The 12,107-nt window shown below is 47.1% G+C and overlaps 1 protein-coding gene across 18 annotated transcripts in view; it reads right to left on the bottom strand.

Annotated features, from left to right (window-relative positions):
- MICAL3 (microtubule associated monooxygenase, calponin and LIM domain containing 3) overlaps positions 1-12,107 on the bottom strand; it is a 237,879-nt gene that overhangs the window by 157,077 nt on the left and 68,695 nt on the right. Inside the window, exon 1 of one of the 18 annotated variants that reach the window (XM_077340660.1) lies at positions 3,044-3,063. The exons of the other annotated variants lie outside the window; for them this stretch is intronic. The gene's annotated coding sequence lies outside the window, so the exon portion shown is untranslated. Of the gene's footprint in view, positions 1-3,043; positions 3,064-12,107 lie in introns of those variants that run through there. 18 annotated transcript variants of the gene reach the window in all.

The following is a 12,107-nucleotide window of genomic DNA, read 5'->3' on the forward strand; positions in this document are numbered from 1 at the left end:
TCGTGAGGTGTAAATTCAAATTAAATGGGTTCGCAAGCTTACAATCTCATCAAGAGGATCCGGTGTGAATGTACCTCGCTCCAGGCTCAACTGCAAATTCCAGGGACTTGCCTAATTTGTAGGGGTTTGTAATTAACGGCGGCTTGGTAAAAACAGAGAATGCAGCCCAGATGCTGCATTGTTACCATTACAGTAGGGGTAGTCAACCTGCGGTCCTCCAGATGTTCATGGACTACAATTCCTATGAGTCCTTGCCAGCGTTTGCTGCGTTTGCTGGCAGGGTTCATAGGAATTGTAGTCCATGAACATCTGGAGGACCACAGGTTGACTACGCATGCATTACGGCACCATAAATGGAGCCAGTATCTCCACCAGCTCTTGCCATAATCCCACATCTGTCCCTGAGCAGACATGGTCTTTGCAGCCGTAAACAGAGATTCTTATCCATTCTGCAGGCTAAGAAGTACCATGCACTAGGCAAAAGTGACAGAATTCAGAAAGAGTGTAAACTTCCCCCAGGAACTATTTTTTTTACAATAAAAATACATTCCCTCTTATCCAATGCAACTGGGTGTTTTCTTTCCTTCTTTTTTTTTAAAGCAACTATTTTTACTGGAATGAAGCGATGGTCTGAACTCAGATCCAACTTCTTCAGATTCTTGCTAACTTATTTTTCCTGGTTCCTGGCAGGGAGGAGGAAGCCAAGGCCAGCGTTCACAGTTTATGCTTCTTGCCATTCCGATACGTCCATGCTCCCCAGTGTTTTGCTGGCGGTGCATTCCTGAATACTATGTGGCGGTAATTATTCAGAATTTCAAGCAGTGGGCAGCCGCCGTGGGTGTGCTTGAAGGGCAAGTGACCCCTTGGGCATTTTTCACGAGGTAGCATTCACCGGGCCCTCTCTTCTCTCTGGGGGAGACGGGCACATCCAAGGGGCAGCCAGGCAGAGAGGTCTTGCTAGTATGCACCAGTGCTGCCACACGAGTGACTCCAGTTTCCATAAATGCTCCTAAATATATCACCTTGCTGTTGGCAACCTAAACGCCACTCATGGAGAGGCGCCACAAACCCACCCACGGTCCTGCACACCCAAGGCAACCGTCATTCATCATAGCCCCTGCGCCACTGTGTTAACTATGCACACCACTCTTTAACACTAAACAATGGAAGCAAGTGCTGTGAAGCGAGATCATGGTTTTTTTTATTGTTTCTGCTGGTGGCTTTTAATAGTCACTGTGATCAGCAGGCCTGACTTTGATCGGTGCAAAGCAAATTTTTTTTTCTTAATTGAAAAAAGGAAAATGTAGTTATATGCTCTGGAACGGCGGAAGTTATTTAAAAAGGAACAGGAGTTCATTGCTCCTGAGTGGTGAAGGCGGGATGCTAAACTGCGGACAGTGCTAACCATGGTTTTCTGCCTAGCCCCGGTTAAGATGCCAAATAGTCTCACCAAGGCCCATTATGCACGGCCGCCGAAACGGCGATTTCGGTTCACATGGAAAACGCGGAGGGGGAAGACGTGACGCACACCGGTTATGCACGGGGCGGGGCGCGACGGCGGCAAAACCCAGAGTAACCGATTATGCACGCGGCAATCCCGGCACCACTTCTGGTTGCGCCCTGATCACCCGGAAGCTGCGCTTTCTTCCGCGTTTCGTGAACGCGGCTTTTTTGGCGGCATGCACCGAAGCTGCGTCCGGTTGCAGCCGGCACCGTGCGTCATCAGTGATTTTAGTCGACGCCATTCCACCCCGAATGTGCACTAAAACCCCCGTGCATAATGGGTCCAAATGATGCCCTGTCTCCTCAGAGCAAAGCTTCTTGCCGCCCTGCTAACAGAGAAGCAGGACATTTCTTTAACCAGTTATAGCAGCCAAGTGACATTTTCACCTCCTGCTTTGTGGGAATCTCTTAAGTAGACCACAGGTAAGACCCCTTTTACAAATATGATGGCTCTCTTCATCTTACAGTAATCTTGGGAAAGATCTCAAACAGCTCCAGTTGTAGATTCAAGCAGGTTGCCGTGCTGGTCTGAAGCAGCAGAACAAAATTTTAGTCCTTTGACACCTTTAAAGACCAACAAAGTTTTATTCAAGGCGTGAGATTTTGTGTTGCATGCACACTTCTTCAGATACAATGTCAAGTACAAGCTCTGATGGTACTGGGTCTTCTCAACAATAGGTAAAGGTAAAGGTATCCCCTGTGCAAGCACCGGGTCATGTCTGACCCTTGGGGTGACGCCCTCTAGCGTTTTCATGGCAGACTCAACACGGGGTGGTTTGCCATTCCCTTCCCCAGTGATTACCGTTTACCCCCCAGCAAGCTGGGTACTCATTTTACCGACCTCGGAAGAATGGAAGGCTGAGTCAACCATGAGCCGGGTGCTGGGATCGAACTCCCAGCCTCATGGGCAGAGCTTTCAGACAACATTTCTGCTGCCTTACCACTCTGCGCCACAAGAGGCTCTCAACAATAGGGACTTCCAAAACAACTGGCTTATTTTAATTTGTTGCGGCTATGCACTTTGGGGTTACAAGGGGTGCTAGTCCTTAAGAAAATGACAAGCATGCAACTGAACTACAGTAAGTGGGATACCCTTCCTGTACATTTTCTACCAGCATGGTACAGATTTTGTTCAGAACGTTCCCTTGCAAGACTTGCATTCACTGGACAGGTGAGTTATACACCACAGTGAACACCTGTGAAATGCAAAGCCAACCTATTTTCCATATCCTTTGGGTCTTCCTTGACCTCGCCAATTCGTAAGTGTGAGCATCACTTAGAATATTCCATAAAGTTTAATTTGTCCTGAAATATTTATACAATTAGTTGCAGAGCAGAGGCTTAAACATACCTCTCTGCACATGGACCCGTTCTTGCTGCATTAATGCTTACAATGTCACCATGCATAATACTACCTCCAAGCAAAAGCATCAGAATCCACTAGCAACATTAAACACCCTTTTTAAAGACAAAACTAGCACAGGTGATTTTCTCATTCTCTCCATGACCCCATAAAAGCATGAACGCCCACAATACTGACTCTTTTTTTAATGAAGTGCTGAACCTGGGAATCGGTGGTTCGTCCCAATCATTCCAAAATAAAGAGCGCCGAGTCCTGCATCTTCTCAGAGATCCTGTCCAGCTCCCCAAATCACTTGAGTGCATCAAATTACTCTTGGTGCGCCCCTGTTGCTGACAAAATGCTTTTTATAGCAACAGGGAGCATAAATCAAAGAACACTCCATAGTGTGGTGCCAACAGAGCAAAGCTGAAGTTAAACTTAGCTTGCCAGCCTCTCCGCCTTGTTTTCCTATTTTGTCGGGCAAACAAATGGGAAACTTGGAGAAAATCCGGGCTGATTTGAATCAGGAAACCCTCCAAAAGCTGTCTCAGGTATTCTGTGCCGCCGTGTGAGGTGCACTTTTCCACAGGAAGTCCTCCCACCTCCCACTCCTTCACAACAGGAGGGAATGAACTAGGTGCGTGTAAACAGATGAGTAAGGATGAGATCCACACCCCTTTCCCGAGGAGGAGGAAAAGGGGCTAGCAAGCTTCGGAGTAAAGTTTCCTTCTGCAAGGAGCCTTGGTGAGCTCCCATCAACCCCTTCCTCTTCCCAGTCTTGTCCAGAATTGCCTGCCCTGTAAAAAACCCTGGAAACCCATGGAGGGGGGGGAGCAAGCCAGGGATCACAGGAAACGACAAGGGAAGGCGGAGATTGCCTGCCAGGTTTCCAAGGTATCGGAATGCACGCCTGTGATTTTCTCCAAGTTGGCAGGATCTTGGACATTTTTGTCTTCAGGCAGCCGATGCTGACTCAGAACTTCTGAGCATTCCTTGGCTGAGACATTGGGGGGGGGGGGGGGCTGCACAGTGGGGGAGAGAAGAGGGGACACAGCTAGAGCATATATAGGCAGGAAAAGGGATGTGTTACTCTACACAACACTGACAAAAACTTGTCAACTCACATCTGCCTATTCAGCTCTGGGTTTTTATCTCCTGAGCAAAACAGCAGAAACCCAGAAAAAATATCATGATGGAACAAGAGAAGGGGAGAGATACGAAAAGCCCCTACAACAGTGGTTCTCAACCTGGGGGTCAGGACCTCTTTGGGGATCGAAGGACCCTTTCACAGGGGTCGTGGCAGGGCAAGCAGCTTGGCCGGGAGGGGGGGCACCATCCACACAACAGTCTTGCAGGGTAGATCGAGCTAGAGTGTTCATCTGTCTGGAGTAGCGGAAAAGAGCGAGATCAGCATGGTGGGACAAGAGGCAGAACTAAACTGAGAAACCCCGGAAAAAAAGCCAATTTATATACCACCATGAACAATGGGTCTTCACGCGATGGGTCAGTTTCGGTTTAATTTCTGTGAAAGAACACTTGCATAATTTTAGGGTTGGGGGTCACCACAACATGAGGAACTGTATTAAAGGTAGAGTAGATGAGCAATAGGGATGTGAGTGTCCTGCATAGTGCAGGGGGTTGGACTAGATGACCCAGGAGGTCACTTTCCAACTCTATTATTCTATGATTCCATGAAGGGGCCGCAGCATTAGGAAGGTTGAGAACCACTGCCCTACAAGTCTGTCTTTAGCTACAATTGCTAAAGCGTTTCCACTAAACTACAGACCGCTTGCATCGTCCCTGACTCAAAAACTTAAGGGCCTCTTCACACATTCGGTTTTCAGATGTATTTGTCTGTCCGCCTAAAAATGTTAAGTCGTGAACGCAGCAATCGCAAATTTAGAAACTTGCATTGTATGACGAGTGCCAGCGTTCGAGAGACTGGGCTAGCTGTGGACACCTGCCAAGTGTTTAGGTCTCGATTTGCTGCCGCAAAATCGTACTTAAAAGACAAAGGGTCAAAGCACAGGTCTTGACAGCTTGTTGGAAAGCAGCGGAAAACATCCTGTATTTTTCCAGAGATGTCACTTCCAGCAAGTGGGCAGAGTTCAAAAAGAGGCCAGCAGCTATTCATTTCGGAGCAAGGCAAGCCCAACCACCCCATAAAATCCCTCCCAGCTCAGCAACCCACACAGTTAATCTGTTTTGAGTATATATAGTTATATAGTGTAGCATCCTTTCAATCCAGCAGTGTTTCACTAGTAGGAACACTCCCCATCTAAGATGTCTAGTTAAATATCCATTAGTACTGGGCATGGCCTCGAGGGTAGCCAAGAAACATCCAGCTAATTTTGACTACACCTCTCCAGGCAGCTTTCAGAATTATACATGCTAAATATGAATCCAGGGGACACCATTAAGACCAACCAAGTTTAATTCTTCATATAAGCTTCCACGCGCATGCACAGGAAGGAGCGCGTATGCACAGTAAAGCTTATACCCAGAATTAAACTTTGTTGGGTTTAAAGGAGAGCTGGTGTTTATACTCCGCATTTCACTACCCAAAAAAGTCTCAAAACAGCTTACGATTGCCTTCTCTTCCTCTCCCCGCAATAGACACCCTGTGAGGTAGGTGAGGTTGAGAGAGCTCTGAAAGAACTGTGACTCGCCCAAGGTCAACCAGCTGATTGAATGTGGGGAAGGAGGAGTGGATTCAAAGTTTGTTCTTATTTATTTCATTTATTGTTTTATTCTACTGCTTCAGAGCAAAACGGATACCCTCCTGAATACTAAGTATGTTATTCATATAATCTACAATGTTTAGAGCATTACACTGAACACAAATGCAATACACAAATTCTCTATACTTATGTACGCCCTAACACAATCTTGACTGGAATGAAATAGTACTTTTGAGCATAAATGTTTTCTCCACTTACACAAGGTTGAATTTAGGGAAGCACTCTGTGGGGAGGGTCAGGCTTTGTTGTGTATGTTGCAGCTGAGCTTCCCCCTGATGTGTGCCAAGGGGCTTGTGTAGGACTGTTTGGTAAAGCAACAAACACCCAAAACTGTGTTTCGGCTCACGATCAGTGTATGTCCGTGCAGATTTCCCTTCACTTAATAAGTTGCAGTAATTGCGTTTTGGAATTGAGTGAAGTCCTGGCCAAACCGCCAGAATTCCTTGCAGGTGTGATCACAGTTTGCATAATGGGGGTGTGGTTTTCCCTTTCCCTGACTTCAACATAGCTCCAAATTCCTCCTGGGTAGCTTGACTGCAGCAATCTTCCTCCTCCAACTTCCTCCATCGGTTCACCTGCCCTCAAACAAGCCTCCAGTCTCACACCCTGAACATGTCAGAGGTGTGGCTTTGTGTTCAAGAGAAATATTCTCTCATGTGGGAGTAGGCCGCAAATCCTGCACCTTTCGTCAGGCTGAGCACGAAGGCTTAATGTAACCCAAGGCTCATAACAACAAAAGTCCAGAGTCTCTTTGGAAGCTAGGCCTTAGGCTCAGGCCCTGGGTGGCAAGAAAGCCTCTGAGCATGTGCAGAATGGTCTGGGGCCTGGGGACCAAGTCCTGTGAGGAAAGGCTGAGGGACTTGGGAATGTTCCATCTGGGGAAAGAGCATGATTGCTCTTGTGAAGTATTTGAAAGGTTGTCACTTAGAGGAGGGCACGGAGAGGTTCCTATTGGCATCAGAGGTTAGGACCCTGGGGAATTAGTTTAAGCTACATGTAGAACAGGATTGGCTACATATTGACAAAAAAAAATCACAGTCAGAGAAGTTCAGCAGGATAATTAGCTGTCTTAAGGAGGTGGTGCAGCCTCTGGACAGATATTTCTCCTGGATGCTTTAGGCTGATCCTGCACTGAGTAGGGGGTTGGGCTAGATGGCCTATCTGGCCCCTTCCAACTCTATGACTCCAAAATGGCTGCCTACGGAGGAGGTGAGCTCTTCCTCATTGACAGTCTTCAAGCAGTGGCTGGACTGATCCTTATCCTGGATGCTTGAGGCTGATCCTGCACTGAGCAGGGGTTGGACTAGTTTGGCCTGCATAGCCCCTTCCAACTCTAGGATTCTATGAATGCAAGCTGGCAATATAATGATCCCAGCCATCAGTAATGAACAGCCAGGATTCCCAACAGCTCTGGACTCCACTCATTCCCCATTGCAAATGAACTGCTGAGTAAGGTTTGCCCCCAACATAAACATACCAATGCCACCTCTTTGTCTCTGTGACAGGAAGCTCGAAGACTCCCCACCTCAGGTCCAAGCGAGACTTCCTTGAACACACCTGAAGACCACTTAAACAGAATTGGACCATCAGTCCATCAAGGTTGGTATTTACTCAGGCTGGCAGCAGCTCTGTTGGAGGACTTTCACATCACCTCCTGCTTGGTCCTCATAACTGGGGATTCAACCCGGGACCTTCTGCATGCAAAGCAGAGGCACTTCCACTAAGCCACAGCACCTAGTGTTGTTAGCTCAATCTGTAACTTCACATGGATACTTGGGGGCAGGACCTACAATTTTGCAGTTTTTTGGAGGGATTTCCCCTCACTCTCCAGCAGACCACTGTGCTCCACGTAAGCCAGCATTCCACCTAAGAAGGTTAGGGTGATTTTGTCCCAGGGTCCCGAATAACGGCATTGTTCACCATTCAGTCAGCACCCTTGAAATAAAGCAGCATGCACCTCTTCAGATGAAGGCTACCTCAGTCTCTCCTTATTTCCCCGCTGCACCCACTAGACCACACAGCTTTCCCAGAACCCTTGACGACAAAGAAGGTCCATTAACGAATCGTCTAGTTAAGGTTGGGTTGGCAGGGCAGAGCCCCTCAGCCTGCTTCCCCTCTTTCCTTTTAAATCAGAGGCGCATCAAACAATGAGCTTCACATATCAGGTTTCCCATTATACAGCAAAAGAGAGCAGGTGAAGTTTCCTAGTCCTGCCATGGATTTTATGCTCCAGGGCTCAGTTTAGCCAGCCTGAATGAGTCACTGGCTAAGTCATAACCACAGCATGCACAAAGAGAGTGCACTGATGCATCCAAAAAGAATGGAAAAAGCTGCCCGAGGGTTAGGACATCTCTTTCTCTCTCTCTCTCGCTGCTGGACTTTGCCTTATAAGAACACACGGGAATCATCTGGGAAGGCCAAAAATAAAGGCAGAAGGGCCAGCATGCATACATGAACCGTAAGGTTTTGACTTGGACTCAAAATCCAGGTATCCCACCTTCAACAGCAGGGTAACTAAAGGGCTAAATTGCAAGCGACAGATCCCGATTCAAATCTCATATCTGCCATTATACTAGGTGGCCTTACGCAAAACCAGCATCTCTCAGTCCAGTCCCCTGCAACATGAGCCTGATGAGAATGGCCTACCTTATAAGGTTACTGTGAGGAAAATGAACAAGTTTGAAATGTTTAGAAGAAGCTAAAGCACTGCATGATGCTAACTATGTATTAGCTGCCTATCTCTATGTTGTCCCTATAAAACAAATGATACCACCACCCAAGTACCACTGCAGACTGCAGGAAGGGGATCCTGTGAGAGCGAAACCTCCCCATACATTTTTTTTTAAAGAAACACCTTCGATGACAATTAGAGCGGTTTCTCAGTGGAACAGGCTTCCTCGGGAGGTGGTGGGTTCTCCATCTTTGGAGATTTTTAAACAGTGGCTGGGTAGCCATCTGACAGAGAGGCTGATTCTGTGAAGGCTAAGGGGTGGCAGGTTACAGGGGATGAGCGATAGGGATGTGAGTGTCCTGCACAGTGCAGGGGGGTGGACTAGATGACCCAGGAGGTCCCTTCCAACTCTATGATTCTATGTAGAAAATCAGCATGCCTTGGCAATAGAATTCTAGACTAGACTTTTCATTACCTGCTAGATTTCTATATGCAGGGGGATTATTTTCTGAGGAGTATGCGGGCAGGTGAGCCTGACGAGCAGCCGGAAGTGGTTCAGCATGGACAGAGGGAACCACCTTCCATGAGAATGCTATCTGGCCAATGGGATTCCGAAGAAGCATTCACCACATTCCTGCTTGAAGAAACAAACGCCTTTTGTTGCAGGAGAAATGGAAGGGAAAGTCTTCTACCAGAGCCACAAGAGGGCAAGGTAAGCAGCTTATTACAAACTTATCAGTCGAGGTGATTTGCAGCTCCCCAGTATAAAGTAGCACCTGGAGTCATCAGTATAACACAGAGAGGGAACCAAATACGGCTCACATCACATTAGACCAGCCTTTTTCAACCTTTTGACTATGGTGGAGCCCCTGAAATAATTTTTCAGGCTTCAGGGAGCCCTGGAAGAGATGTCAGCTGGTCACGCCTCCCCACCACACCCCCGGAAGTGACATCACCACCCGCTTTAACAGGTAGGCTCAAGTAGGACTGGAGGAGGGGGGAGAGATCGGGCTTGGTTTGCAGTGGGAGTAGGCGTGCAAGCTCTACTTGCTCCCAGGCGAAGAAACCATGAGAGAACTCAGTCAGGAGGGGGAGCAATGTAAGAGGCCAGTTCCCTAGCTTGTGGCCAAGCCCATTAAGGTAGGAGGGGAAACACCTTGGACCCCCTCCAGAGCGTTACCCTTGGTTGGGAATCCCAGTGTTAAAGCTGATTCAGACTATTGACCCATCTTGCTCAGTATTTTCTACTCTCCCCTCGCAGTGGGCTTTCTGGCTGGGAAACTCCCAGAAATTGCTACCCAATAACCTTTACCTGGCTAGGCCAAGGAGCACATCTCTGACCTTTTGCATGCAAAGCATGGCACTATCACCAAATCACAGCATTTCTCAGAAGGCTGACACTAAACTCTGCCTGACAGGCTGTAGCACATGGCTTGATAAGCTTTTATTTTAGTACAACCTCGAGATGGACAACAACAGAGCTATGTGACCGTCATCCCCGGCCCATCACAACAGAATTTTAGAAAACAGCTGCCCTGACCTAGTCGCAAGTGGAGAAGCAGCAGGTACTGCTTAAGCATTTCCTAGCTTTTCGTGCCTCCAGCACCATATCATTGGTCTGGCACACACACACACCCCACACCCCACTGAACACAGACCACTAACTGGCAGATAGATTACTATGTGGTCCAGACTGGGCTGAGGTCATCTTTTCCTAGATTACCAAGAGAGCTGCCTCAACATGATAGGTGCCGTTCGGGTGTTTCGGCTCAGGGATTTTGAACTTTGATGCATGCTTCTCGGCTGTGTTTTCAGGAAAGGGCGGGGTAGCCCGAGATGTAATTGCAGTAAATGTGCCTGTCATTTGAACCAGCCCAACAAAACCCTCATCCTGGAGGGCAAGACGGTTCTACCTCCTATTCATCCTTAACGGCATCTCGAAAACAGAATTTTATAAAATAAGGCTTTAAAAAGTAACTAGGGCCTCACAATTTATACTAGCCAGACTACGCATCACACCTGCAACCTAAAACTGCTTTTATAAAGATTCAGGGTTTGTTCAGGGGAATTCAGGTAGACGTGTTGCCACCTACGCTGCCATTCCCCACCTCTTAGACACAGCAAATGTCTTATGACAGGCACCACATTTTAAACTAGTAATAAAGCCCGTGTAGTCCATGAACATCTGGAGGACCACAGGTTGACTACCCCTGCTATAGAGTCATAAAAAACCAGCAGCAACCTGATGACATTTTCCACCACCAAGCAACTAGTCAAGTGGCTGTTTATAAGACTAAGTGCGAAGTTTCAATGGACATGAATTTTCAGACCTAAAGCATGCCAAGTCAACAGCTGTTTCAGAAAACATGAGCTTCAGTTCAGGCTAGCCTGATGTCATCAGATCTCAGAACTTAAGCAAAGTTGGCCCGGGTTAGTTGGATGGGAGACTACAAGGAAGTCCAGGTTGCTACGCAGAGGCAGGCAATAACAAAGCACCTTGGAATGACTCTTGACTTGAAAACCCTAGAGGGTCACCATAAGCCAGCTGTGACTTGACAACCAAATATATATAGGCTAATCCTGATCCAAAAAGAGGCAGGCATCTATTCATGAATTCCTTCAATCAGATGGACTTGGGAAAATCCGGGAACATAGTAAGCTTCCTGATATCATGTCATGACCACTGTACCATCTAATGCTCCAACTAACACCAACTCTTCTGGGCATGACATTTTTTCCCCAAATGTTGTTCCTGAGTTCCTTTTCTGTGGAGATGCCAGGGAACAGGCCTGGGACCTTCTACTATGTACTCTGCTGAGTGTGACTGTTCTTCATTCTCACATAACTAACTTTCCGAAATCATGCTTCAGATGTTGTCCATGAAAATGGTACCAGGCATGCAGATAAGGACATTGCAGCAAGAAAATACATACCATTGTTATCTTTTTAAGACAGTATCACAATAGCCAAGCTACAGAAGAATGATATTATTAAGGAAATGTAGGGAGAAGCTTCTGGGTATCTCACACAATGTTTGGCCAATGCCGTATCAACTGGAGAACAACCACTGGATACTCACCGTAAAGGATCCTTCTCTTCATAGGTCAGGAGGACAGCTTGATGGAAAACACCCACCAAGCTGTTTTCCTGACCTAGAGGGAGAACGTCTTTTCTGCTACCATTTTGAATTCTTCTGCCTACTACTGACATCATTGCCTGCATCCATTTATTTCTTCCCCCATAATTTATAGAGTGCAACCCCCCCACACACACACCGAACCTTTACTAATTTTCCAGATCAGCAGCACCACAAGACCACACAAAGTACTCCAATTCCATCCAACAGAGGGCAGCAGCACACCCAGAAACTGGAAAGTTGTTGATGGCACATAAAGCATGAATTGCAGCATTACAGAAGTGTGCAACTGAAGACACTCTAGCTGCTTCCATCGCATTTTGAACTGGCCAACTGTGGACCTACTAAGAAGTTAGGAACCAAGAGGCATCTTTTTGCATATCGATTATTGCATGTTTTGGGACTGGATACTTCACCACTGAGTGTTTAAGATGGGCATCATCTCTAGGGGTAAGCCTCGTTCACTGAACATAATTTAAATACCAGCTTCTGGGGTTCCAAAGCCCTTTTCAAACATGTCTATAAAGGCCTCACAGCATCAATGTCAGCACAGCCATAATTATCGCCATATTGCTAAGGGGAGGAAATGGTTACCTGAGAGCCAGCTTGGTGTAGTGGTTAGGAGTGCGGACTTATCTGGCGAGCCAGGTTCAATTCCGCACTCCTCCACATGCAGCCAGTTGGGTGGCCTTGGGCTCACCACAGCACTGATAA

The sequence above is a fragment of the Paroedura picta genome, chromosome 5 (assembly GCF_049243985.1).
Source record: "Paroedura picta isolate Pp20150507F chromosome 5, Ppicta_v3.0, whole genome shotgun sequence".
Classification (NCBI taxonomy): Eukaryota; Metazoa; Chordata; class Lepidosauria; order Squamata; family Gekkonidae; genus Paroedura; species Paroedura picta.